Here is a 26659-nt window from a genome sequence, read left to right on the forward strand (position 1 = left end):
CCTGTGATGACCTAGTGACTTGTCCAGGGTGTACCCTGCTTTCTGCCCATAGTCAGCTGGGATAGGCTCTAGCTTGCCTGTGACCCTGTAGAACAGGATAAAGTGGCTAGAGATAATGAGATTTTATATATATATATATATATATATATATATATATATATATATATATATAAAATCTCATCTCTAGCCACTTTATCCTGTTCTACAGGGTCGCAGGCAAGCTAGAGCCTATCCCAGCTGACTATGGGCAGAAAGCAGGGTACACCCTGGACAGCAGGCTATATATATATATATATATATATATATATATATATATATATATATATATATATATATAGCCTGCTGTCATCAAGAGGTCCACATTGGAAATAAGTGTTTTTATACTTTTATGTGTTGTCCTTGGTGCTATTTATACTTGTTTTTACGTGTATGAATTTTACCAAACAATCCATACCATACCATCTAGACATGGTGGTGGATGGGACAACAGACCATCAAAGGAGACCATTCACTCACATATTTACATACTGATTCACACCTAATGCCAATAGCCCAAGCTCAGGGTTGAATTCCGGAGCTGTAAGGCAGCAGTGTTCCCCAATGTGCCATCATGCTTTTCTTTCTTTCTTTCTTTCTTTCTTTCTTTCTTTCTTTCTTTCTTTCTTTCTTTCTTTCAAATTCAGTTCAATTATTCATCCATCCATCCAGGATGTAAGGGGATGTGTTCCCAGGCTAGCATCCGGATCTACCACACCCAGGTGGTTATAGAAGGTGGCTGGATGATAAACAAATAATCAAACCAAGAAATTGACCTCTCAGTTTTTACTGTATTGTTATAGATTATCATATTACACAGGATACTGTATTTAAATAATATTCTGAAATATTCATACATAACAGTGACTTGTTGAAGTGTATGAATTGCTATATGCAGTAAATGTTTTCAAATATTAGCTATAATATTTATGATGTTGAGCATTGATTCAGGTTTGGCAGTATATACTGCATTTTGAAGGATATAATTACATTTTTATGTGATTTGGTAGACACCCTTACCCAGAGTGACCTACATTAAAATAATAATAATAATAATAATAATAATAATAATAATAATAATAATAAGGGTGGCACGGTGGTGTAGTGGTTAGCGCTGTCGCCTCACAGCAAGAAGGTCCGGGTTTGAGCCCCGTGGCCGGCGAGGGCCTTTCTGTGTGGAGTCTGCATGTTCTCCCCGTGTCCGCGTGGGTTTCCTCCGGGTACTCCGGTTTCCCCCACAGTCCAAAGACATGCAGGTTAGGTTAACTGGTGACTCTAAATTGACCGTAGGTGTGAATGTGAGTGTGAATGGTTGTCTGTGTCTATGTGTCAGCCCTGTGATGACCTGGCGACTTGTCCAGGGTGTACCCCGCCTTTCGCCCGTAGTCAGCTGGGATAGGCTCCAGCTTGCCTGTGACCCTGTAGAACAGGATAAAGCGGCTAGAGATAATGAGATGAGATAATAATAATAATAATAATAATAATAATAATAATAATTCATGCAGCTGAGCATTAGGCGTCTTGCTCAAGGGCCCAGCAGTGGCAGCTTGACAATTCTGGGATTTGAACTCATGACCTGTCCAGCAGAAGCTCAATGTCTTATCCACTGAGCATAACTTTCCTATTACCACTTACATTTCTGCTCTCTATTCTTGTGAGGAGAAAGGCGATTTTGAAGAGGCTAAAACAACTAAAGCATATTTAACTGCATAGATGGAGTTGCCCTCATCTACCCACTCAATGAATTCTAAAAGCTGGCTTCATCTCAGTCAAATCAAAAACCAAGGACATACATTCGCCAGTACTGCAGTGCCCACACAAAAGCCTTATCTATCTTTCCACAGATCTTCAATCAAGTTCGCTGCTTTTTCAGGGAAATTAATTACTTGAAGCACAAATGTGTGCCTGTGGTCCCGGTGGGATTGTTAAACAGGCCACATGGTGTTTCAGCTGGCTGAATACATTCCTGATGTAGGGACTGATTGAGAAAAATGAAAAGTGCATTATAATGACACTAGTTCTTTTCATAAATCCTGAACTTAGTTCTGAGGGCCCACAGAAATGACAGAAGCTGTTCTTATTAAAGAAATAGTACCAATGTGCCAACCATGGCAGCTGGTTTGATTCGTCAACACTTAGATCTGAGCAAGTTTCTGTATTTTGGTTGCATAAAGTCATAGTTACATGTTCATATCATTGTTAAATGTTTGTTTTTACACCAAACTAAGTTGTTAGACTACTACTTTAGTGGTCACTCACCCAAGTTTATACCTCATTTTATAGCTATGGAAAGCAAAAATTTTGATTTTTTTGCTCATAGTATCATCAGTACAGAAATATGTGACATTAGTTTGTGACCCTCCCAATACCCACAGTAGCTATTTCTATGAAGAATTAACTGCTCTTGGCTTAAATGCACAGTAATCTTTGCACTGGAATAAGGTTATAATTTAATGTGCAGGTTCCTGTTGATTTAAAACAGGGACATGCACAAGTCATCATTTTAAAGATAATTAGACTGTCCTATATAAAACAGGGTATAAAACACTTCCCACTTAGATGTAATTGCTTCCCAAGGCTATATTTTTATGGCATTTTAAATAACTGCACCCCCCCCCCCAAAAAAAAAAAAAAAGCCCTTTCTTGGGATTTGAACATGTTCTTATTTCAGCCTTTAAAATGCACCATGGCCACATTGTCTTAGAATTAAACTAATTAATGAAGTTAAGTGCCTCCATCTTTTGAATGCAAATGTATTATTAAAAATGAAAGTTTACCAAGTTTAATACAGACACATACAAATTTGATTTGAATCACACAAGACAGATTTTTTGAATAGATTGAGGTCGATAGATCAATTGAAGTAGAGAAAAGCTTAGTTTTGGTCTATAAGGATAGAATAAAACACTTTGGGACATCCTCTTATTGGAAAATCATCATTACTGGGGTGGTATGATGCGGTTCTATGTGAAGTGAAGTTATTGTTACCACCCCAAAGTCAATTATTTTCCTATAACACCATGTTGTGAAGTGATTTCTTCCTCTTCTACCACAGAAAATTGCCAGTACTTAAAAATTTAATTTATTAAAGAACATCATAATTTTTAAACTTTAATAGTTATTTTTAAACTTGTGTTACCGTAACACTTACACTGTCACAGCTATAAGCATCAATTCCCTCATTAGCCTCTCTTTTGTGCTCTCTTTAAGTTAATAAGACCAACATAAATAAATAAATACATAAATAAATAAATAAATAAAGAAAGAAAGAAAGAAAGAAAGAAAGAAAGAAAGAAAGAAAGAAAGAAAGAAAGGCATGCATTGTCATGTTACTGAGAAACAGAAAATGTAAGACCTCTGTCCTGAAGACTTTTCCATGGGAGAAAACTTATTGACTGTTACAAAGTGCTGACATTGGAGATTCCTTCCATGAATTTGAATTAAACCTCTCCTAACCTTAATCCTTTTCTAATCCATTTATTATTAAACTTAGATTCTGTGGTGCTTTCACCCTATATGTCTCAGTGAATGAGATGTTACTATAGAAACAATAATGTGTCAGAATGGGTACCTTCATTTACAATAAACCTGCAATTTGAATTACTGTCAGAGCTGCTGTCATTGCAAATTATTATTATTTTTTCTTTTTTGAATTTACTGTTTTATGAATGGGCAGCATGGTGGTGTAGTGGTTAGCACTGTCGCCTCCTAGCAAGAAGGTTCTGGGTTTGAGCCCAGTGCCTGACGTGGGCCTTTCTGTGTGGAGTTTGCATGTTCTCCCCATGTTTGCGTGGATATGCTCCAGTTTCCCCCACAGTCCAAAGACATGCAGGTTAGGCTAATCGGTGGCTCTAAATAGACCCCAAGCATAACTACGCCATCACTTGTTTACCATAATGCATTATGGGGGGTCAGTACTTGAGTGATATAGTGGATGTTAGATTAATTTTACGTGAGAGGAGCAATTTTGCCATGCTCTGTCATGGAAGACAATGAAATTTGTGATTTAAAGAGGTGGATAACATGTCGAGGGTTTACAGCAGGAAAACCAGAATTCAAATCAAGCTTGGTGAGAAGGTAAGTTTTGGTTTTTTTTTAAACACACCCACAGACTACAGGGCCTGGGAGCATGAAGCAATCTTAGACTTAAGTCTAAATTTGTTTCTTTTAATCTTCAGTTATTCCTTACTATTTTCTAAGAAGCTTTGTTATAATGAAATCTTAGCCTTGTACTTAATCTTGATCCAGCACAATGAAAGTTACAGATGCAGTAAGGGAAACTATTAGGAAAAATCAACTTTTGACTTATGTCTAAGATTGCTTCATGATCCTTGGCCCAGATGAACAGCATCAAAACATTTATAAATGAGTGATTAGTTAAATAAAACTTGATATTGTCAGATGCATGGTTGGAGAAGGATACAAATGCAGAAGGAATCTTTATTTACAACAGTGAAAACACACACAAGCAAACAATCCAAAATCGGCAGGCAAACTTGTAAACATGAATCTAGCAAGTGGTCGGGCGAGGCACAAACAGAATATCACAGGCACAGGAGACAGAAAACCATGAAATCTAAATGGGGACTCTAAGGCTTGGTAATCCGCACTGACATAGCATAATACTTTGCACAGAATGTGCGTTGACACAGTCCTTATATAGGTGCATAGCTTGCTCTTTAAAGGATATGGGACATGAAACATAAATGCACGCTATATCAGTTTCTTTCCATTAAAAATATGAATTAATTGCATCAACAAATACAAAATCATCTATTAAATTCAGCAAAATCGTTATATTCGTGATGATTATATGGCATTTCTGCTCGACTTCCGATATGCATTTTCTACAACCGGAAGAGCCGCTGTCACGTGATCATACGTCACAAAAACTTTCGGGCACAGCACAAGCGGGTAGATGAATGGAGAAGTGGATGACAAGAAAATTGTTTTTATAGTCTTTAACATACATTGAACATCATGGTGTATTGTGCTGCTTATGGTTGCAATAATTCCAATGGGAAATGCCCTGGAGTAAGTTTTTTTGCATTCCCCAAGGACCCGAAGCTGAGGAAAGTGTGGGCTCACCTGCGCATGCGCAGTAGTGATGTGTCGGTCGCGAACAATCCGGTTCAAAGAGCCGGCTCTTTGAAGTGAACGACGGGAGCCGGCTCTTCGGTGGGAGCCGAGTTGGGGAGCCGAATTAGTTTTTTGTCCTTAGGTGCCTCAGAGAGAGAGAGAGAGACTTTCACAAAAAAAGTTGCTGTCCTATTGCGTCTTTGTATTGTCCATTACCATTCCAAGGAAAAAAAGTAACATGATGTACGCCTACTTTTTTTGGTTGGGGGGGGTTGATGTCATTCACAGCTGCGAAAATACGAAAATTGGTGTAATGCTTAAAGCTGTGGAGCGCAGGGGAGAGGAGTCTAATATTTTATTTAATATTTTATTTAATAAAATATTTTGTTGCACATTGTTCTGTGTTTGTTAAAATAATTTCCAACTTTGCTTCATAGTTTCTTAGGCCTGATTTATACTTCATAATTTATTTTGTGGCATTTTGTTCAAGGTTGAGTGTGAAATAAAACCATAAAGGATAAACAGTTGATGTCTTCTGTGTATTTTATATTGGTAATATAGCACAGTTTTGCATTATGTTTGTGAGAAAATAATTTATTAATTGGTAAGTACGTTTTATTTCTATAGCTAGAACATTGTTACACTGCTATACTTTACAAAGCTTTACAATGGCTACAAAAACTAAAAAATAAAATGGAAAACATCCTATTGATAAAATATAAATAATAATGTAATTAATTAACTAGTTAATTGCAGCAATTAAATCAAAAATAAAATCTTGGGAGCCGAAAGAGCCGGCTCCTTATAGTAAGAAGAGCCAAAAGAGCCGGCTCCCAAAAAAGAGCCGAAATTCCCATCACTAATGCGCAGTAGGCTTTGCGCATGCGCAGTAGGCTTAGTAGGACAAATCCAAGAGGTAGGATAACTTTACAGAACACCTGTTGAAAAAACTTTGCACCTACTGTTTCCCACAAACTGTGTTCGGACCATTTCACTGAGGATTCTTTCAACATTAATACTCAGGTACTGAGCGATATTAATTGCCAAACCAAATTTAAGAGGCTACTTAAAGATGGAGCCGTTCCCAAAGTCCCAATTCAGGAACAAGACGGCGGAGTGAAACCCAAAGTGCTACGGCCACCACGAGGTGCATTCGCTAAGCGACTGAAAGCCAAGGTAAGGATTAGTATTATAATTTTGGGTGTATCAATTATTGATTATCATAATTCTGACTCGTTTCGCCATTTTGAATGTTTTCATCTCAGACTCTGGAAGCATTGTATCTCAATCAATCTCGAAAAATATCAGCAAAAAAAAAAACTAGCTTGCAATGGACTTTAGCTAGATCTATGATGAACTTTCAATGTATGATACAAAAATAATACTTCTTTCAACAGATCATTAGCCTTTGAGCAGAATTGTTTTTAACTTACCAGGAAGTGTTATCGAGCCAACCGCTTTCAGTTTCATGGGGACTGAATGAACTCTCACTCTCAGAATCATCTGACCCGTCAGAGTAAAGACAAGATCCATGTTCATGTGAATTTCCAGCTATTGGTTCAAATTGATAGGGTCTAACTTCACATCTCTGTGAAACATCGGGAATATCACTGTCGATGGTGTCCATTTCGGTAACCTGTTTACATTAGATTCCCAAGCGCTGGCTCCTTGGAAAGTTTTTGTTATGTCACGGGTCACGTGACCACCTAGCTCATTAACGAATACTTGTTTTACGCTGATGTATAAAAAAACTTGAATAATGTGATGATTTTCACATTTTTGACGCCCTGCAGTGATTTAGATGGCATTTCTTATGTCCTCTATACATAATTATGCCCAGAAAAAAATCCATGTCCCATATCCTTTAATCATCCGCAGGTGTGCATAGTTAACAGCGCACTTGCGAGAGTCCACTCGGCACGCGCACAGCCTGGAGTGCGCCTGAGAATCCCACTGATGCACGCAGTAAAGCTTGTAGGACTGACAGATATCAAGAAACATTACAAAAAAATCTTTGGAAACCCACTGATCTGCTATGTAGAATAGAATAGAATGCCTTTATTGTCACTATACACATGTACAATGAGATTAAAAGCAACTCCAATCGCAGTGCAAACAGCATAAAATATAAAATATGCAATAAAAAAGAAAAAGAAAAAAAGGGTGCTATGTACAGTGTTGTGTTCCACATTATGGAGTGGGGTATTGCATATTATACATATTGCACAGAGAGAGTCCAGGTATTGCACATTATAAGTATTATAAGTATTGCACAGAGAGAGTCCGGGTATTGAATATTGTAGTATTTCACAGGGAGAGTCCGGGTATTGCACATTATAAGTATTGCACAGAGAGAGACTGGGTATTGAACATTAAAAGTATTGCACAGGAAGAGTCTGGGTATTGCACATTATAAGTATTGCACAGTGAGAGTTAGACTATAAAGTCAGTGCATATTCGAGTTCAGGGTGGTTATGGCTTTTGGAAAGAAGCTGTTCATGTCATGTTCAGTATAAATGCATTTACTTCAATAAATGCTGCTAGTGAGGTCCACTGAACATTATACATACCCAAAAGAGAACCCTTTGTGGTTTGGGAGTTTTATGGGTCCGACAAGCTCGTTTGGCTGCCGAGTGCTTTGGTACATCGAGAGGCAAAGGCCAAAGAATGCTTTTTTGTTTTACAGGCTTTGGAATATCACTAGTTTCAAACGATGAACAGTGTCGATTGTTATAATCATCTATAACCAAAGGCCATTCCACAGACAATGGAAATATTGCTGGGTCACAATGGAAATATTGCTGGGTGCAAGTTTTCGTTGCAGATTAAACTTATTCATTTCTTCTCTTCTTCTCGACTGGCAGCTGATAAAAGCTCAAATTAGGTGTTCTCTTTGTTGTGGAGACACAGTTAGGCACACAGCAATTCACTTTAGGCATAGTTAAAACCTGTTTAACAAAGGCAAATGTAAACAATATAGTGGCACTGACTTCAGATATCACCCACAATGCATTACGGTAAACAAGCGATGACATAGTTATGGGTTAGGGTTATTGACCATGAGTGTGACTGGTTGTTTGTCTCTGTGTGTCAGCCATGTGATTATCTGGTGATTTCTCCATGGTGTACCCCACCTCTCGCCCATAGTCAGCTGGGACAGGCTCCAGCTTGCCCAGGACCCTGCACAGGATAAGTGGTTATGGGTGATGGATGTTTTGTGAATTATGGCACACTATGGCATTGGTGAATTATGGCATTCTACAGTCTGTTATTTCTGTGTAACAGAATACCAGACAATTGCTATGGACCACATCATTAGCAGAAGTAATAAAATTATTTTTTTTAATCAATATTTTGTGCCAGTGTTTTTTGTTTCCTTAGTAAGTACCCATAAGAATAAGCAGGATTATGTACAGCAAGCCAGTCATTATTTTGAAACAAATCATTTCAGGGTTATTCAAGACATCTTTGCTTTGCATCAGGGTCCTACATCACTCTATCAGGGTACTTTTCACAATAAGAACCTGCTCACTGTATATTATCTCTTCCTTAATCAACAACTTTTAACCAATTAGATTTAAAAATTCAGCAGCACAATGATTTGGAGCAGAATTTTTTTTCCTTGGAATTATTTAAAATTACAACTAAGTATAATGTCTTCCTAGAAAATGAGAATGTATTTTATTGTTTCTTAGAAGTGTCACACCCTTGTACACTCTTAGAAAGGAGGTGTTAAAACTGACACAAACTGTGTTAAATTCTTACATATCAGTGGGTGAGTTTTGGGACAACACTTGTGTTCATTTTGACACTTTCACCATGTAAATGATTTTAACACACTGCATGTGTCAAGAAGATTAACATGAAGATGTGTAAACATGCATAATACACTGCAACCCTGCTATTACAAACTCTTTTACTACAAACTTTTGCATATAATGAACTAATTTTGTGTCCTTCGCCTTTAGTGACAATGAGTCGGAGTCTTCAAAAAACATCACTGTGTCATGTCCACATGCATAGGTGCTTGGAGTACCAATTACAACATGTACAGTGCCATTAGGAATAATTACTATGCACCTGTTCTGGATTAGAGAGCAATCACAGCACACACTTATAAGGACTCACTAAACACAGAGACTTGGCAAAGTATATGCGGTGTACCTAGTGTCTCACATTACCAAGCCTTGTATCTGTGTATTGTCTTTCTAGTTTTGACTGTTTTGTATATTTGGAGTCTGCCTTTTGTCTTTGCCTCTGCCATTTTGTTTGTGCCTCGTTTGACCATTGCCCATTTCACATCCCTGCCTTTGCCTTATGTTTTTGAACTGTTTGCCTGCCTGTTTGAAAATAAAAACTCTTCATGCAATTACAGTGGTGCTTGAAAGTTTGTGAACCCTTTAGAATTTTCTATATTTCTGCATAAATATGACCTAAAACATCATCAGATTTTCACACAAGTCCTAAAAGTAGATAAAGAGAACCAAGTTAAACAAATGAGACAAAAATACTATACTTGGTCATTTATTTATTGAAGAAAATGATCCAATATTACATATCTGTGAGTGGCAAAAGTATGTGAACCTCTAGGCTTAGCAGTTAATTTGAAGGTGAAATTAGAGTCAGGAGTTTTCAATTAATGGGATGACAATCAGGTGTGAGTGGGCACCCTGTTTTATTTAATGAACAGGGATCTATCAAAGTCTGATCTTCACAACACACATTTGCGGAAGTGTATCATGGCATGAATGAAGGAGATTTCTGAGGACCTCAGAAAAAGCATTGTTGATGCTCATCAGGCTGGAAAAGGTTACAAAACCATCTCTAAAGAGTTTGGACTCCACCAATCCACAGTCAGACAGATTTTGTACAAATGGAGGAAATTCAAGACCATTGTTACCCTCCCCAGGAGTGGTCGACCAACAAAGATCACTCCAAGAGCAAGGTGTGTAATAGTCGGTGAGGTCACAAAGGACCCCAGGCTAACTTCTAAGCAACTGAAGGCCTCTCTCACATTGGCTAATGTTAATGTTCATGAGTCCACCATCAGGAGAACACTGAGCAACAATGGTGTGCATGGCAGGGTTGCAAGGAGAAAGACACTGCTCTCCAAAAAGAACATTGCTGCTCGTCTGCAGTTTGCTAAAGATCACGTGGACAAGCCAGAAGGCTATTGGAAAAATGTTTTGTGGACGGATGAGACCAAAATAGAAGTTTTTGGTTTAAATGAAAAGTGTTATGTTTGGAGAAAGGAAAACACTGCATTCCAGCATAAGAACCTTATTCCATCTGTGAAACATGGTGGTGGTAGTATCATGGTTTGGGCCTGTTTTGCTGCATCTGGGCCAGGACAGCTTGCCATCATTGATGGAACAATGAATTCTGAATTATACCAGCAAATTCTAAAGGAAAATGTCAGGACATCTGTCCATGAACTGAATCTCAAGAGAAGGTGGGTCATGCAGCAAGACAACGACCCTAAGCACACAAGTCATTCTACCAAAGAATGGTTAAAGAAGAAGAAAGTTAATGTTTTGGAATGGCCAAGTCAAAGTCCTGACCTTAATCCAATGGAAATATTGTGGAAGGACCTGAAGCGAGCAGTTCATGTGAGGAAACCCACCAACATGCCAGAGTTGAAGCTGTTCTGTACAGAGGAATGGGCTAAAATTCCTCCAAGCCAGTGTGCAGGACTGATCAACAGTTACTGCAAATGTTTAGTTGCAGTTATTGCTGCACAAGGGGGTCACACCAGATACTGAAAGCAAAGGTTCACATACTTTTGCCACTCACAGATATGGAATATTGGATCATTTTCCTCAATAAATAAGTGACCAAGTATAATATTTTTGTCTCATTTGTTTACCTGGGTTCTCTTTATCTACTTTTAGGAATTGTGTGAAAATCTGATGATGTTTTAGGTCATATTTATGCAGAAATATAGAAAATTCTAAAGGGTTCACAAACTTTCAAGCACCACTGTACCTCCATCATTCACCTCCTTACATGACACACTGAGCTATGTGTTCCTCTTCCCACCAATGGCCTTGATCAGTCAATGTTGACTTATTTAGTGTCTCTCAGTCACTGTGTTAGAGCATCTTCATCAGTGGCTGAAGAGATTGATCCTGGAGTAACAGTCATGACTGCAGATGTCACACTTGTATGTAGACTCAGCTCTGGTGGAAATGCAGCATTCCTTCCTACTGGCTTGTTTGGCTTCAGTTGCACTGTGAAGACTGTCCCCTCCAGACTTGGTGTGCTGCTGTAGGCCACTTCTCCACTTAGACTGGTCTGCCGCAAGCTCTTCCCAGGAGTCGGTGTTGATGCCCATGGTATTCATGTCTTGTTTACAGAGATCATTATAGCACAATTGTGGATGACCAGTGTTCTTTTTACTGGTCATCAGTTCACCATATAAGATGTCCTTTGGGATGCAACCATCTTCCATGTGATGCACATGACACAGCCAATGCAGCTGACACTGCCTGAGAAGGGTATCCATGCTGTTGAGACCGTCATGAGAGAGGACCTTTGTGGAAGGCACCTTGTCTTGCCAGGAAATGTGCAAGATACAGTGATGGCAACACAGATATAAGTGTTGAGCCTCTTCTCCTGCTAGGCATAGGTGGTCCATGTACATTGCTGTACAGCAGTGTGCTGAGGACACAGGCATTGTACATTGCCAACTTTGTCTTCAAGGAGAGCTTGGCATTCTCCCAGACATGTGAAGTGAGGCGAGCAAGGGTTATTGTGGCCTTGCCAATCCACTTGCTTATCTCCTTGTCCAGGGAGAGGTTGTCAGTAATGGTGGACCCCAGATACGTGAACTGGTGGATGACATCCAGCTCATAGTCATTGATGGTGATGACAGGGGGGCCACAATGTCCTGACCCATCAATGTTGTTTTCTTCAGACTGATGGTAAGAACAAAATCCTTGCAGGCCTGGGAAAAGCAAGCTATCACTGTCTGGAGTTGCTGCTGCTTATGGGTGGTGATTGCTGCATCGTTAGCAAACAGCATATCTTTGATGAGGGCCTCCCGTGTTTTGGTCTTGGATCTAAGCCAAGCTAGGCTGAAGAGCCTGCTGTCTGACCTGGGGTAGAGGTAGATGCCTTCTGTTGCAGTACTAAAATCATGATGCAAGAGTAGGGCAAAGAAGATCCCAAAGAGTGTAGGAGCAAGCACACAGCCTTGCTTCATGCCACTGCATATATCAAAGCACTCTGAGCAGCTGCCATTGAACTGCACTATCCCCTTCGTGTTGTCATGGAAGGATTCAATCATGCTCTGCAGCTGGGGTGAGCAGCCTATCTTGGGTAAGATCTTAAAGAGTCCTTCTCTGCTAACTAGCTTGAAGGCCTTAGTCAGGTCAATGAAGGCAATGCAGAGTGGCTTCTTTTGTTCTCTGCATTTCTCCTGAAGCTGGCAAATGGAGAAAATCATGTCCATTGTTGATCTAAACCACACTCAGGGTAGACTAGCTCTGCTAGTTTCTGCAGGTGGACCAGCAGCACCTGGGCGAAGCCTTCGCCAATGACACTCAGGAAGGAGATGCCCCTGTAGTTGTTGGAGTCACTCCTGTCACCTTTGTTTTTGTACAAGGTGATGATCTTGGCATCACACATGTCCTGTGGTATGGCACCTTCCTGCCAGCACTGGCATAGCAGCTCATGCAGTGGTTGCAGGAGAGTGGTCTTACACTGCGTGAAGAGGTCTGGTGATATGCCGTCACTGCCTGGGGCCTTTCCTGAGGTCAGGCTGTTGATGGCCTTGCTCAGGTCCTCCACGCTGGGTTCCTCGTCCAGCTTGTGCATGGTTGGCAGGCTCTCAATGGCATCCAGGGCTGAGGCAGAGACAGTGTTCATTCTGGAGTAGAATTCTGAGTAGTGTTCCACCCATCTGTCCACCTGCTTGTTCCTGTCCATGATCACCTCCCCACTGGTGGATTTGAGGGGTGCCAGCTTGCTCTGTTTTTCCATCCAAAGGCCTTCTGATGCCATTGTACATCCCCCGGTATTGCCCATTTGTGCCGCAGACTGAATGTCCTCACTGAGCTGCATCCATTATTCATTGACACAGTGCTTGGTGGTCTGCTGGACTTTGTTCCTTGCCACCCTGAGGATCTGGAGGTTCCTCTCACTTGACTGATGTTTGTACTCTGCTAGGGCAGCCCACTTGGCCTCAATGACAGGGGACATCTCTCTGGACTTGGCCTCATACCAGTCACTTGTTTTGGAGGGCTTCTTACCAAAGGTAGTTATAGGTGTGCTGCATGCATACCTTGCAGCACACCAGCAAGCAGTCTGAGTCACAGTCCACACTGTGAAATGAATAGGTGATGAGAATGCATTTGAGCAAGAAGTGTCTGACCAGAATCAAGTCCAGCTGATGCCAATGCTTGGACCGGAGTTGTCTCCAGGAGACCTTATGCTATGGCTTGGTGTGGAAGTAAGTGGTGGTGGTGGAAAGTGCAGAACTCAAGCAGCCACTGGCCATTGTCATTTATCTTGCTGGCTCCAAAGTGCCCAAGACATGAGGACCAGGATTTGCTGTCAGTGCCTGCTCTTGTGTTGCAGTCACCCAGGAGAATGAACCATTCCTTGTTGGGGATACTGCTGATGGTGGGTGACAGGTTCCTGTAGAACTCATCCTTGGACTCTACGCTGGAGCACAGCATGGGGGCATACGCACTGACCAGGCTGACTGGGCTGTCTGTAATGTTAAGGCAGAGAGTGAGGAGCCGCTCCGAGCTATTGCTGCCTGTTTCCACCATCTTCAGCAATGTGTTCTTTACTGCAAAACCTACTCCATGCTCTCTAGGCTCATCAGAGGCCTTCCCTTGCCAGTAGAATGTGTAGTCCTTCTCCATGATAATGCTGAAGTACTGTATGCTAGCTGTGTTTCCTGGAGACTGGTGATGTCCATGTTCAGTCTGCAAAGCTCATCATTGATCATGGCTGTCTTCCTGGTGTCACTAGTGTCCTGATGTTTGTCTGAGAGTCCAGTCATCATTGTTCAGACATTCCAAGTTCCAAGGTCTCTTTCTGTTTTTTAGTGCAAAGTTTACATCCTGCCTTTTGGATTACTCCTAATCCTCATGCACCCAATGAGGAAAGCAGATGTGGCAGGACAGCACTTTATTGGCTGGGGGCTGCCCAGCTTGAGGTGCATGGTACCTGTCCAATGGAATCCTAAGATCCCTCCCACCCTCGAAAGCGGCCCCTGGTGCCACACTCTACACCAGTCGAGCAGTGTAGCTTATAACTGGTAACTGCCACTCTCCACGTTGTCAATGCCATATGACGAAGCTGAAGTTGTTAGGACTAGGACTGTTTTGGCCTCTAGAGGCCGCTGTTATTTCCTTTTCATGTCGTGTTTATTTTGGCCTCTAGAGGCCGCCACTGTTCCTGTGTTTTGTGTTTGTGTTAATTGCCTAATTATCTTCACCTGTGTCCTTAATTAGTTTGTCTATTTATACCCCTGAGTTCAGTCCTCTTGTCACGGAGTCTTTGTGCTGTTATGTTTATCTCCAGTTTCCTTTGTACTGTGTTTTTTGATCTTCTTAGCTTTTGAATTTTTGCACTTTGCTTTTCTTTTGGATTTTACTCTTTGGTTTTTTTTTGTCTTTTGTTTTGCCCTGTATATAGTGTATATAGTTTAAATAAACCTTTTGATTCTTTTTCTACTTCCGCCTCACGCCTCTGCATTTGAGTCATCCCCCTGGTGGCCTAGTGGGGGTTTGCTGGATTATCACACCAACGAACCAGGTTCGAATCCCAGCAAAACCCTAACAGAAAGACTCCGTCATGACCGACTCAGCAGAGGCTGCTTCAACTGTCTACCCGGCCAACCTTCAGGGAATTATGGCAGCTTTGACACGCTTCGGAGCGACCATGGACGCTCATGGACGTACGCTCACCAGCCAACGTGAGGCCCTCGCTCGCCACGAGGAACTGCTTCAGCAAATTGGGAAAACCCTGGCACAGCTGACATCTCTGCCTGCATCTCCTGCTCCTGATCCAGTTCCTGCTCCTGATCCAGCTCCCACTCCTGCTCCAGTGCCTCCTGCAATGCTGCCTTCTTCACCTCGCGAACCCAGCCTTCCTGCACCACAGAGGTATGACGGCAAGCACAGTGAGTGCCGAGAGTTCCTTACCCAGTGTCAACTCACCTTTGAGCTTCAGCCTACCACCTACACTACGGATCGCCGCAAGATTGCCTTTGTGATCACCTTATTAGCTGGTAAGGCGCGAGCCTGGGCTACTGCTATCTGGCAAAGACAGGGACCTGAGTGCTTTGATTTCCAGCTGTTTTCTGAAGAGATGCTTCGGGTCTTCGATCAGGCAGACATCAGTACCAACGCAGCCCGAAAGCTCATGTCCATCCGGCAAGGAGGAAGCGTCGCAGATTACGCCATCTCGTTCCGAACACTCGCAGCAGTAAGTGGATGGAACGAGACTGCCCTGGTGTCAGCCTTCCACCATGGTCTGTCTGACCCCATCAAGGACGGTCTGGCCTCTATTGGATGCCCAAGTGACCTCGAAACCCTCATCTCACATGCTATTCGTCTGGACAACAGGATGAGAGAACGCCACCAAGCCTTGAGCCCCCCCAGCCTCCCTACCTCTACCTGGAGACCGTCTACCTCCTTCAGTGACTGTCCAGAACCCATGCAAGTGGGTCATACTCGCCTCTCCGCATCTGAGAGGGAGCGCAGAAGGAGGGACAAGTGCTGCATCTACTGTGGCAAGCCTGGTCACTTCCGAGCATCATGTCCCGAACTCTTGGGAAAAGGACCGCCCCGTCCAGCCGAGGGAGGGTTGTGACGGGGCCTACCCTCTCTCCCGGACTCCCTGGCCAAGGAATCTACATCCCGGTCTCCATCTCCTGGGGTGAGTCTGTCCACTCTTGTCAAGCTTTGATAGACTCAGGGGCGGCTGGGAACTTTATGGATATTCACTTCGCCCAAAGCATCAATATACCTACTGCACCTCTTGAAGTCCCTCTGTCTGTGTCTGCCCTCGATGGCCAAGCGTTAGGTGATGGAAGAGTCACCCAAGTTACTTCTCCAGTTTTCCTCCAGTCTCAAGGTCACAAGGAAGAAATATCCCTGCACCTGATTCCTTCACCTGAGTTCCCAGTTATTCTAGGCCTTCCTTGGCTTACTCGCCACAACCCTCGCATAGACTGGGTAACAAGCCAGGTTGTGGAATGGGGCCCTGCATGCCATGCCTCTTGTCTGCTCTCTAGCTCTCCTGTGTCTCCTGCCGAGCCCCCTGATCTCACCGAGTTATCTCAAGTTCCCACAGAGTACTGGGATCTCAAGGAGGTATTCAGCAAGAGCAGGGCCGCCGTTCTTCCTCCGCACCGGGCCTACGACTGTGCCATCGACTTGCTCCCTGGGACTACCCCTCCTCGTGGCAGACTGTTTTCACTCTCTCAGCCAGAACGCAAGGCCATGGAGGAATACCTCAAAGACGCCCTGGTCTCTGGGTTCATTCGACCCTCCACCTCCCCTGCTGGTGCCGGCTTCTTCTTTGTCGGCAAGAAGGATGGGGGGCTCCGACCATGTATTGATTACAGGGGCCTGAATAAGATCACTGTGCGCAACCGATATCCCCTTCCGCTGATGTCCACAGCTTTCGACCTGCTCCAAGGCGCCACCGTCTTCACCAAGTTGGACCTACGGAACGCATACCACCTCATCCGTATCCGACAGGGAGACGAGTGGAAGACTGCCTTTAACACCCCGTCTGGGCACTACGAATACCAGGTGATGCCCTTCGGACTCACCAACGCACCAGCTGTTTTTCAGGCCCTAATCAACGACGTCTTAAGGGACATGATTAACCTATACGTTTTTGTCTACCTCGACGACATCCTTATCTTTTCCAAGACCGTGCAGGAGCACCGCCACCATGTCCGCCAGGTTCTCCAGAGGCTGCTACAGAACAATCTGTTCGCCAAGGCCCAGAAATGCGAATTTCATGTTCCCGAGGTCTCCTTTCTGGGATTTATTGTACGGACAGGCCAACTCCAAATGGACCCTGCCAAGACCCTGGCCGTCCGGGATTGGCCTACTCCCAAGTCCGTTAAGGAGGTTCAGCGGTTCTTAGGATTCGCTAACTTCTACCGCAAGTTCATCAGGAACTTCAGTTCTGTGGCAGCACCCATGTCAGACCTCACCAAAGGGACAGGTGGATCTTATGGCTGGTCTCCTCAGGCAGAAAAGGCGTTCAAAGACCTCAAGGACCGCTTCTGCACGGCACCCATTCTGGTTCTCCCGGACACCTCCCAACCATTCATCGTGGAGGTGGACGCCTCGGACAGTGGTGTCGGCGCGGTGCTCTCTCAACGTTCGGAAGGAAAGCTGCACCCCTGCGCTTACTTCTCCCACCGCCTGAGTCCTGCTGAGTCCCGGTACGATGTGGGGGATCGAGAACTGCTAGCGGTCAAACTGGCCCTTGAGGAGTGGAGGCACTGGCTGGAGGGAGCACAACATCCATTCCTGGTTTGGACTGACCACAAGAACCTGGAGTACCTCCAGCAAGCCAAGAGACTGAACCCTCGACAGGCTAGGTGGGCCCTGTTTTTCAGTCGGTTTGACTTCACCCTCTGACCATTCCCCGGCGTCCCTGGTCCCACGTGGCAGTCGACTTTATCACGGGTCTCCCTGAGTCACAAGGTAACACGGTCATTTTGGTCTTAGTTGACAGATTCTCCAAGGCCTGCCGCTTCATACCACTGTGCAAACTCCCCTCTGCTCTTGAAACTGCGAAACTTTTGTTTAATCATGTCTTCCGAGTCTTTGGTCTTCCACAGGACATCATCTCAGACTGAGGGCCCCAGTTCTCCTCCCGAGTGTGGCACGGGTTCTGCAAGGTCATCGGAGCCACTGCCAGCCTCTCCTCTGGGTTTCACCCACAGTCCAATGGTCAGACGGAGAGGCTCAACCAGGACCTGGAAACCACCCTGCGAGGCCTGGCTATGGATAACCCGACATCGTGGAGCACCTGGCTGCCATGGGCGGAGTACGCCCACAACACCCTGCAGTCATCGGCCACCAAGCTGTCGCCATTCCAGTGCCAATTCGGGTTCCAGCCACCTCTGTTCCCGGACCAGGAGGAGGACGCGGGGGTGCCCTCGGTCAACCAATATGTGAGACGGTGTCGCAAGACCTGGAGCAAGGTCAGGAAGACCCTCATACAGACCTCCAGAACCAACCAGACTCAGGCCAACCGCCATAGAAGACCTGCACACGCTTTCCGCCCTGGGCAGCGTGTTTGGCTGTCCACTAAGGACCTTCCACTGCGGGTGGAGAACCGCAAGCTTGCTCCTCGCTACATTGGCCCCTTCAAGGTGGTGCGCAGGGTGAACCCTGTCTCCTACCGGCTCCAGTTGCCCCGGACTCTGAGGATCAACCCCACTTTCCATGTTTCCCTGTTACGGCCCGTACTGACGTCTACGTATGCCCCTGCCCCTAGGAACCCCCCTCCCCCCCGCATCTTCCAGGGGCAGACTGTGTTCACTGTGAATCGCCTGCTTGACTCCCGCCGGGTCCGCGGCGGGTTGCAATATCTGGTGGACTGGGAGGGCTATGGTCCTGAGGAGCGCTGCTGGGTTCCTGCTCGGGATGTCCTTGATAAAGAACTATGTCGGGACTTCCATTCGGCCCATCCGGATCGCCCTGGGAACGTCAGGAGACGCTCCTAGAGGGGGGGGTCCTGTTAGGACTAGGACTGTTTTGGCCTCTAGAGGCCGCTGTTATTTCCTTTTCATGTCGTGTTTATTTTGGCCTCTAGAGGCCGCCACTGTTCCTGTGTTTTGTGTTTGTGTTAATTGCCTAATTATCTTCACCTGTGTCCTTAATTAGTTTGTCTATTTATACCCCTGAGTTCAGTCCTCTTGTCACGGAGTCTTTGTGCTGTTATGTTTATCTCCAGTTTCCTTTGTACTGTGTTTTTTGATCTTCTTAGCTTTTGAATTTTTGCACTTTGCTTTTCTTTTGGATTTTACTCTGTTTTTTTTTTGTCTTTTGTTTTGCCCTGTATATAGTGTATATAGTTTAAATAAACCTTTTGATTCTTTTTCTACTTCCGCCTCACGCCTCTGCATTTGAGTCATCCCCCTGGTGGCCTAGTGGGGGTTTGCTGGATTATCACACCAACGAACCAGGTTCGAATCCCAGCAAAACCCTAACAGAAGTGTCCTCTCCAGGGTTGTAAGATGCCTCATGGCAAAGTTGAGATGAAAAGCCTGGGTGAAAGACAGCACACCATTGCCTATGCAGCCTTTCCATGCAGCTGGTGAATCCAAAGGAATGGCAAGGACCAATAAAATTTGGCACCAGTGTCATCACAGGAGTTGTGAGAATGAGAATGTAAGCAATGACAAACTGTCTTAGGGACTCCAATTCCAAATTTTTCCTTAGAGTTGGCTCCTGAAGCCTTTCCCATGAGTGGGGATGTCTGCAAGGCAATGGAAGTTTGAAAGTGGAGTTTCCCTCTTCTGGATGAGCAGCCATCCCTCACTAATGAGCCCTATCTGCTCAAAGCAAGCTGGTTATGGTGCCAGCAGTCCACCATTGCCCCGTCTCCTGTCAGTAGAAACAGTTCTGCCAAGCTCAGAAGCTAAGCCACACAAGAAGGCCAGGAGCTGGGCTGGGTTCTAAGAGGCTGTTTGAGATGCACACCATTGGGAGCACTTTATAGGTAGTGGGAGCTTATCACCACCATCACCCCCAGCTATAACAACTTTGGAATCTCTTCTTCATCTTCCCACCAGAGACAAACAATAAGTAATCATGTCCACAGTCAAGTTAACAATACATGTTGATGCCATAAAACAAAAGCTGAATGAGCCTAGCTGAGGTGTTGATCACGAACAGTTATTGACAATGATGATCAAAGGATCAATAAAAGGACAAAATGACTGCTGATACCACTAAACTTAACATCTAGATAAAGCATACCAGCAGCATATTTAAACTCCCCTGCCCAGCCCTGCAGCATGACATAAATGACATCATAGGTGATTTGCAAGACAGGAATGAACTGAATGGTGAAGATTTAAAAAACGAGTGAGTGGGTGGCCATTGACAATGATACACTGGCAACTTCCATCATTTCCATAATAGACAAAGAAATCATTGCCTCTGCTCGTGATCCTTTACAGTGGTGCTTGAAAGTTTGTGAACCCTTTAGAATTTTCTATTTTTCTGTATAAATATGACCTAAAACAACATCATATTTTCACACAAGTCCTAAAAGTAGATAAAGAGAACCCAATTAAATAAATGAGATAAAAATGTTATACTTGGTCATTTATTTATTGAGGAAAATAATCCAATATTACATATCTGTGAGTGGCAAAAATATGTGAATCTCTAGGATTAGCAGTTAATTTGAAGGTGAAATTCGAGTCAGGTGTTTTCAATCAATGGGATGACAATCAGTTGTGAGTAGGCACCCTGTTTTATTTAAAGAACAGGGATCTGTCAAAGTCTGATCTTCACAACACATGTTTATGGAAGTGTATCATGACATGAACAAAGGAGATTTCTGAGGACCACAGAAAAAGCATTGTTGATGCTCATCAGGCTGGAAAAGGTTACAAAATCATCTCTAAAGAGTTTGGACTCCACCAATCCACAGTCAGACAGATTGTATACAAATGGAGGAAATTCAAGATCATTGTTACCATCCCCAGGAGTGGTTGACCAACAAAGATCACTCCAAGAGCAAGGTGTGTAATAGTTGGTGAGGTCACAAAGGACCCCAGGGTAACTTCTAAGCAACTGAAGGCCTCTCTCATATTGGCTAATGTTAATGTTCATGAGTCCACCATCAGGAGAGCACTGAACAACAATGGTGTGCATGGCAGGGTTGCAAGGAGAAAGCCACTGCTTTCCAAAAAGAACATTGCTGCTTGTCTGCAGTTTGCTAAAGATCACGTGGACAAGCCAGAAGGCTATTGGAAAAATGTTTTGTGGATGGATGAGACCAAAATAGAACTTTCTGGTTTAAATGGGAAGTGTTATATTTGGAGAAAGGAAAACACTGTATTCCAGCATAAGAACCTTATCCCATCTGTGAAACATGGTGGTGGTAGTATCATGGTTTGGGCCTGTTTTGCTGCATCTGGGCCAGGACGGATTGCCACCATTGATGGAGCAATGAATTCTGAATTATACCAGCAAATTCTAAAGGAAAATGTCAGGAACCATGAACTGAATCTCAAGAGACAGTGGGTCATGCAGCAAGACAATGCTGCATGACCCTAAGCACACAAGTCGTTCCACCAAAGAATGGTTAAAGAAGAATAAAGTTAATGTTTTGGAATGGCCAAGTCAAAGTCCTCACCTTAATCCAATCGAAATGTTGTGGAAGGACCCAAAGCAAGCAGTTCACGTGAGGAAACCCACCAACATCCTACAGTTGAAGCTGTTCTGTATGGAGGAATGGGCTAAAATTTCTTCAAGCCGGTGTGCAGGACTGATCAACAGTTACCGGAAATGTTTAGTTGCAGTTATTGCTGCACAAGGGGCCCACACCAGATACTGAAAGCAAAGGTTCACATACTTTTGCCATTCACAGATATGTAATATTGGATCATTTTCCTCAATAAATAAATGACCAAGTATAGTATTTTTGTCTCATTTATTTAACTTGGTTCTCTTTATCTAATTTTAGGACTTGTGTGAAAATCTGATGATGTTTTAGGTCATATTTATGCAGAAATATAGAAAATTCTAAAGGGTTCACAAACTTTCAAGCACCACTGTAACTCAGTCAATTAACTGCGATAGTGACTTGGAAGGAGAAATTTGCAATGAAGAGAATGTGCCTAAAATTGCACATATAATGTAAGTGTTTGGTGTGACAAGTGGGTATATTTCAGTATTATGAACTTTTTCGTATAACAAACTATTTGGATGTGCCCCAAGGTGTTCGTTATAGTGGGGTTGCAGTATATTATGACACATTATGTGCTATCCTTGGCTACACACATTGTATTCAAATAATACAAATAATACACTATTTATGACTTCAAAACATTTATTTTCATGAAGTACTAACAACAAGATTCACAGAAATCAAACTGCAGAATATAACAATACAAATTCAGAGAATACAATTAAATAGAATTTCAGCAGTAATAAAGGAAATATTCAACATAGGACAAAACAGTTCTTTTTCCAATTTTATTAGGCCACATGACACAACCACACCTACATTTCATTTCTTTAAAAACTTTTTATTTTGGATTGATGTAGATCTGATCATTCAAGGACCCAGGAATCACTCGCCGAGGATCGCCTTCAGATTTGTCAAGTTTATTTGTATAGCGCTTTTAACAATAAACATTGTCGCAAAGCAGCTTTAGAATTTGAAAGACTTAAAAGATGAGCTAATTTTATCCCTAATCTATCCCCAATGAGCAAGCCTGCGGCGACAGTGGCAAGGAAAAACTCCCTCAGACAACATGAGGAAGAAACCTCGAGAGGAACCAGACTCAAAAGGGAACCCATCCTCATTTGGGCAACAGACAGCATGACTATAATATTAACAGTTTTAACATGAAGACAGTTTCATTGATGATGTAACTCTTCATTGATGGAAACTTGAGTGCAAAACTGTTCATGACAACTGCAGTCCTAAGTTAGCAAGTCAACTGTAGTCCTCAGCCATAAAAGCATTACTGTAAGAGTCCAGAGCATCCTCCAGGTGTAACTTTCAACTGTCCTCATGGGGCCATCCTCCACAGGAGCGATGCGATAAAACTCCAACCAGACACAGGGCAGATGGATCAAGCAGGTCCGAGGGGCAGAAAAGGTCAGCATCTCGATCCCAGGACCGACATGTAACTCAGAGGGACAGATTTGGGGGGGGGAAAACACAGGTTTGTCCATTTGCTGCATAATAAATTAATAAAATGTTAACATTTAGACAGATAATGTAGCAGCCACTTTTTAACAATATTTTTACACAAAGCATTCACTGATATCATAGCTCATTTCCTTTTTTCCCCAACATAAAATCTATATACTTAATGTTAGATAACATGAGGTTGCAGCTACACATTCATACACCAACATTCTTACAGACCTGAACTAAATTTTCTGAAATAACATTTGTATTAAGAAGATTGCTGTCATAGGAAATAATTGGATTAAGCTAGGCATGGTTATATGAGGTACATCTTAGTTAGCTATACAGCAAAGTTAGATAGGAAGAAAAAAATCACGCCTCATGATGCTGAATAATTAATAGAACTTATAGTTCTAGCTAGGCACTTTCATAATACAGTACCAAGTACAATATAAATGTGAATAAAATGGCACACAACTACATAAAATATCTCACAAGTTAAATTTCCATCTTGCAAGTTGAGCAACAATACTTAAAAAAAAAAAATAATAATAATAAAAAAATCTCCCCGCTGTGTTTGTGCCATGTAAATTGGCTGCCTGTGCCAGTTTTACAATAAAATTAGCAAATTTTTCTCAACATCGAAAGTTAGAGAACACTGTCGAACAGTTCTGTTAGAAACTAAACTAAACCAGCATTAAAAAATAACAGCAGTGAAATGTCTTTTTTTTGCATGTAAATATATATTAAGAAACGATTTCAAGTACAACTTACCTCAAGAATTTTTCTCTAGCTGTCACTGGCAAGAATCCCCTCCCCGTCAAAATGGCACTTTCAATGGGGAGTAAGTACTGACTAGCTTCCAATGATGCTTATTACACACTCCAGCCACAGTCACTGGAAGTTAGTAGTACCCTGTGACACCATGCACAAAACACACACTTGCTAAAACCAGTTAACTACTACTATAACTACAACATAAACTAGCCTTTACCCACTTCAAGAACATATTGAATATAGTTGTTAAAAAGAAGTGGCAAGCTAGCATTATTCAAGCTGAAGATAGAAAAAAATAGCGTTAATGTAACACTACTTGAGTAAACCCATTAGTTAAAAATCCTCCACTGAAATTCCTTACCTGAGTTACTATCATTCCACTCATTTCCAGGGGGTTGTTAGCAGGGGGCTTCAATCTTATCCACAAAGGGCCAGTGTATTATACTGCGAGTAGTAAGTAAGTAACGACTATGTGAATATTTTAAACAATTCACATAGTGAAGTGATTATAATATAAAATATGTTATTTTATGGACAACAGTATACAATAAAATGAAAACAAAATGGCAAGTCATTGTCAGACTAGGGGCTGGCTGCTGTTCAGCTAAATCAAACAGGTCATGCATTTAAAAAACAAACAAACAAACAAACAACAACAACAACAACAACAACAACAAAAAACCTGACACTCAGTTTGTGTAGAACAGATCAGTCTCCACACATTGTGTTGATTGTTGTGAACAAAGTCACAGGTTGTGTAAATTTTAAAACTGTACATAACTATGTGTAAGAAAGCTGCATTCTTCCAACACAATTTTAATTAATCTTGATACCAAATGTGTAAACTAGAGAGCTACATGTCATTTGTATAATTTTTCTACACATTCTGTATGCAGATGGGGCAGCATGCCAGAATCACTACCGTGTCCCTTGGATGCACTAAACCATATTGTTGCTTGGCTTGAGCTGATGTGAGGAGGAACACACTCTTGCCACTGGCACTAGTCGGCTGAGTGCCCACAGAGTGCCAGGCTACAGGATCCAGCTTGCTGTCAGTGTGAGTTATAGCTCTGTCACACCAGCCTCTGAAGCACCAGCACCAAAAAAGCCTCCAGGCTGAGCTTCCCAAGAGCTTCGTCTACTAACAGCTTCTGTCCTGTTTCACAATGATTTCAGTGTGCGACCTATATTATTTATTTATATGATTTGTGAGTAATTTTAAATCCCTTTTGAGTACTTCTTTAAAAATACTGCCTGTAGGTTGTATTTTGCCTTTTGGTATCTTATTTGCATGTTCACAAATAACTATTCTGAGGAACTATACAGTTTCTCACAGTGATTTTTTTTTTAATACTGAGTTCTTTTGCTGCCAGGTGGTTGGATTATATTCTGCCTTGCTTGGGCTGAAACTGTCTTCCAAATGAATAAATGTAGATGTAAATCTGTTCAAACAGCATAATTTTAGGCAGATGCTAAAAGTGTTTCTCAGGCTGTGCAAGGTAACGTGACCTTCATGAATGTTTTATTTACCGTCCTTCACCTCTCAAACTACCACAGGAACCAAAACCAAATATGTATGCCATGCACATTGAGCCAATACCTAAAACACATCCCTCTTCATTCCCTGCCTTAATCAAATGCTATTGATTTCCTTAAGTGAAGCATTGATTTATATGGCACCTGCTACTGAAATATTCAAGCTGAAAGGAGGTGGATGGACTGGCAGGGGTAAAGGAATCTCACTGTTTTATTGCTGACAGCAAAGGAAACTATGAATCAGAGCCTGTGACTGACAGCTAGTGTTATTCATATCCATGCAAGAGTGCATTAAAAGCCACTGGCAAGGACAACATTGTACAACACCAATTCATAATATTAATCCACTGAGTTCATATTTTCAAAGTAAGAAAAAACAATACTGATAGTACTGAAGGTTTCTTTATATATAAACAAAGCAAAATTAGTTCGAAAAGCGTTTAGTCATCAAATTAAATTCTAAAATTGTCTGCAATAATATCTAATATGGGCTACTTGCAAGGTAAATAATTCACTTTTAGATATGAAAGACCTTCAGGACATTAGAGTGTTGTCTGCCATTGCTTGCTGATGGAAAAGCAAACTTTACTATGTCTGACTGAGTACTGACTTTTTGTCATGGACATTTTTAAACATTAAACAATCACCTCCCCCCTCCTAGAACTGCCACCTTACATAGTAAACATAGTCAAGACATAGTAAAGTTTTTTTTTTTTTTGAAAAAACAAACTTTACTATGTCTGACTGAGTACTGACTTTTTGTCATGGACATTTTTAAACATTAAACAATCACCTCCCCCCTCCTAGAACTGCCACCTTATTGTGGTGGAGGGGTTTGTGTGCTTGAATGATCCTAGGAGCTATGTTGTCAGGGGCATTATGCCCCTGTTAGGGTTTCCCAAGGCAGACAGGTCCTAGGTGACAGGCCAGACCAAGAGCAGTTCACCAAAAACCCCCTATGGAGAAAAAATCCAGGACCATGACGTCGCCCGGTAGGACGCAGCCGGGGCCCCACCCTGGAGCCAGGCCCGGGGTTGGGGCTCGTATGCGAGCGCTTGGTGGCCGGGCCTTTGCCCATGGGGCCCGGCCGGGCTCAGCCCGAAGAGGTGACATGGGCCCGACCTCCTGTGGGTTCACCACCCACAGAGGTAGCAGTAGGGGTTTGGTGCAGTGTGGATTGGGTGGCAGTCGAAGGCAGGGGCCTCGATGACCTGATCCCCGGACACAGCGGCTGGCTGTTGGGACATGGAATGTCACTTCGCTGGGGGGGAAAGAGCCTGAGCTTGTGCGGGAGGTTGAGAGGTACCGGCTAGAGATAGTCGGGCTCACCTCCACGCACAGCTTGGGCTCTGGAACC

This window comes from Neoarius graeffei, chromosome 5, assembly GCF_027579695.1.
Source record: "Neoarius graeffei isolate fNeoGra1 chromosome 5, fNeoGra1.pri, whole genome shotgun sequence".
Taxonomy (NCBI): domain Eukaryota; kingdom Metazoa; phylum Chordata; class Actinopteri; order Siluriformes; family Ariidae; genus Neoarius; species Neoarius graeffei.